Genomic DNA, 3899 nt, shown 5'->3' on the forward strand with positions numbered 1-3899 from the left:
GAGGTCCACTCAGCCTACGTGATTAGAATTGAGGAGCTATCTGACGGTGAGATGGCGGCCCCGGTCTAGAAAGCCAAGAATAACGGCCGAGAGGATTCGTCGTGTTGACCACACGACACCTCGTAATCTGCAGGCCTTCGGGCTGAGCAGCGGTCGCTTGGTAGGCCAAGGTCCTTCGAGGGCTGTAGTGCCATGGGGTTTGGTTTGGTATATTACACCCAAGGTATCAAAACCTTGACAGATCTGTTAACGTAATACAACAGGCTTGACACCTGGCACCAGAGCCCCTACAGTCACAGGTTTATGAGGGATTTTCTCTTGCGACAACTACCGACGTATTAGACTTTGTTCTTTCCTTCCATTAATTGCGGGCAGGAGCCAGTTAGGCTTAGGTCAGATTTACGGCTGTATGGTCTTAAGGCTCTCACCATTCTCCCATACCACTGTCAAGGGTTGCCTAATCACAAAGAAAAATAAAAGTATACCTGATTGAAAATCAATGAACGTCATTTAGAAATTATCAGGAAAATTTTCCGCACTGCTATACAGTTTGTATCCGCCAAGACACTAACTTCGCGGAAATCCGCGGATATCCGCATCCGTGCGGGGCTCTAGCTATAGCCGCCAGTAGTACAGACGGCTTCGCTCATACCTACCGGGATATAATATTCTGATTCAATTTTAATTACAGTCATCAGTTGTACGTATATAAGTTATGCTCCACTGTGGGTTTAAAAATCCAGTTATATTGTCCTATAAAACAATTACTACCACCATTCAAACAAAGGCGCATTCTTCCATATCGTCCAGAGCAAGTAGGAACCGTGCCATGGAGTAGAGGGCATTCTTCATTTCTTCTATTAGATCCGTTTGAGAAGCGTAACATTCTCAGTCTTCGTCAGGCATGTGATATCTCAATGTTAAAACGTTGATTAGGCTAGTTGAATCTTGATTGTGGATGGCCTCATACTACAACGCTCACCAAAATAGATGAATTGTAAGGGAAGCATTGGTAGACTATATGGCGCGGCGTCCGCAGCATAGGTCAGAGCCACACTAACACCATAAATATGACGCAGGTCATCAACAATCATGTACTTGCAACATAACTATGGGTTCATCTGCCTCGAGGCAAACTGCCACTACACCGTCTTGCTTTCTCCACTTGTGCCACCACAAGATTATCTGGAGGACTGGATGGCATTTTATAGTTTTTAGTGAAGAGAGCAGGTTGTGAATTGACGTAAATGATGAACGTTTACTTGTACTACTGTAGATCTGGGTGGTGACTCTTGTTAAGACGTATTCGCCCATCACACACTGGCCGAACCCCAGGGATTATGTTGTGGTCTGCCGTAAGTTACATACGTTGCTCATCTTAGTGTATGTAGACGACATATCTACCTGCATCAAGTAACCAGTTCCCCTGCCATGCTTGCAACTAGTAAGCATTTTACTGCTTCCACAGGGTAATGTTCGCCTGTTTGTTGATCATGCTAGTCAATGTGCTTTACGAAATGTCTGAAACTTCCTTGGCGTGCGCAATCATTGGAACTTTTCCCATAACCATGTATGGTATGTGATGGAATGACGCCAGCATGTGCAGGATGCACGGAGTAATGAATTTTTTTTTTCTATTTGCTTTACGTCGCACCGACACAGATAGGTCTTATGGCGACGATGGGACAGGAAAGGGCTAGGAGTGGGAAGGAAGCAGCCGTGGCCTTAATTCAAGTACAGCCCCAGCATTTGCCTGGTGTGAAAATGGGGAAACCACGGAAAACCATTTTCAGGGCTGCCGACAGTGGGGTTCGAACCTACTATCTCCCGAATACTGGATACTGGCCGCACTTAAGCGACTGCAGCTATCGAGCTCGGTATGAATTAGTGGATGATGTTCCCTATCTCTAGGATCATGTGAGAATACTGTATGTGTCATTCCCAAGATATGATACACAATGGCATGATGTCAGGGCTTTAGAAATAAATATGCAGAATATTTTTTAAAAAAGTGACCGAAACTTGAGTCTATGCATTTTAACAATTTAAGGTAAATTACGTTCTGGTTTGTATTTATTTATTTATTTATTTATTTATCAGAGGAGAGTTGTGTGACTGTGACATTTTGAGTTACAGCAAACAAAATGCCATCCTGGAAGGCGTATGGTGCGTGGAACATTATTTTCGAAGTTACGGGACAGGATGGAATAGTGGGCCTTCCCTAAAATTCGTAGCAGCCGCTTTCCAGAACCATTTCCAGAGACCTGAACCACCCAAGAAAACTATCCTGTGTTGGGTGGAAATGTTCCGGCAAACAAGATCCATGAAGAATCATAATGAGGGACATTCAAGAAGAGCCTACACCGCCAGGCGCAATGAGAATGTCGGTCGTGTGAAGGAAAAAAAATATTCAGTCACCGAAGAAGAGTTGTAGGTACACACCATTTGCAAACGACAGGTGTGTGACGCATAGTTAAGGAACTTGGTGCCAGCTCATACAGGATCCAGGGGTTAAATGAATTAACGCCTCCGGATTTTCGCAGCCGCTTGCAGTATTGTGTCCATGTCCTAGCCTGTCTATATGAGGATGAACGCAGTCTCGACAATAGGTGGTGGTCAGATGAGTGCCATGTGCTACTGAGTGGACATGTAAACAAGCAGAATATCTAATTTCGTAGGTGGAAGAAGTCTGGCAAGTTCCTGCAGAGACCCTTACATTCTGAAAGCTCATCGTATGGGCAGCAATATCAGTTCATGTTGTCACTGGCCTGAACTTCATTGAAAATGTTTATGGTGAGACTATCACTGTCAACGCTACTGTTTACTGGCGGGTCCTTATTCGCTTTCATGCCGAATTGCAGACTTTTTATGAGTTCAGATGTTTGTATTTTGAGCGTCAAGTCTTCCAGAAACACAGGGCCACATCACGTATTGGCCATGGTAATCTACCGTTTCTCCACGAACTCTTTCCAAATGTGGTCGTCTCCAGCGGATCAGACTTTCCCAATTCCGCCTGCCGCGGAAGCCCGGACCTGATGATGCGTGACGCGTTTCTGTTAGACGTGTTATAGGAACAGTGTTTTTTTCTTCCGGCACCAGTTACCCTCGACGATCTGAAGGCAAACACTGAGTCTGTGATATGTGAAATAACTCCAGATCAGCGCACATTTGCTTGCTCTCATTCTTGACTGCATGCTGTAAGTAGTGGTCAATAACGGATGCCATGTGGAGCATGTCACTGTGTGAGGACGTTCAGAAGACCAGACACTGTTTTCGATTACCTTTTCTTTAACACCCTGAATATGTTGCGGGTAAATCACGGTTATTTGGTAGACCGTGGTGTAAACCGGTATACCTAGCACTACCCAAAATCCCTAGGCAAAGATAGGGGATTATACCGAGAAACAGTTTTACCCGGGCAATATGCTGTCTATCCAACTACCTTTGGATGAAGTACTGTAATCCAAAAACTTAACACATGTAAATCTTTTGATGCAGATTGAGGTTACGAAAGAATGAAGGTAAAATATTAATAAAAGTACGGGGTACAAAGCTGTATTAAGTGTATGTAGCCAACGGCCGCACCATGTTGAATACACCGGTTCTCGTCTGATCACCTGAGTTAAGCATCATTGAGCGTGGTCAGTACTTTGATGGGTGACCACTTGGGAACACCACATGCCGTTGGCTCAATTCCCTTTAGGGGCAAAAGATCTTCCTAGGTCGACGACGCCCCGAATAAATAGCAAAAAAAGTGTATGTATATCTACCATTAGTACTGTTTCCTGATGCGGGATCAAGGTGAAATTATATGGTATGCTTTTGCGGCTGGGTGCACTTTCCCTAAACTATATTAAGCTATCAAATAACCAGTAACAAGAAAAATAGCAGTGCAGTTG

General features: G+C 44.3%; 1 pseudogene; it reads left to right on the top strand.

The window, feature by feature from the left end:
* The first annotated feature begins 3571 nt into the window (after positions 1–3571).
* Positions 3572–3690, top strand: LOC136859359 (5S ribosomal RNA; annotated as a pseudogene).
* The last annotated feature ends 209 nt before the right edge of the window (positions 3691–3899 follow it).

This window comes from Anabrus simplex, chromosome 1 (assembly GCF_040414725.1).
Source record: "Anabrus simplex isolate iqAnaSimp1 chromosome 1, ASM4041472v1, whole genome shotgun sequence".
Classification (NCBI taxonomy): Eukaryota; Metazoa; Arthropoda; class Insecta; order Orthoptera; family Tettigoniidae; genus Anabrus; species Anabrus simplex.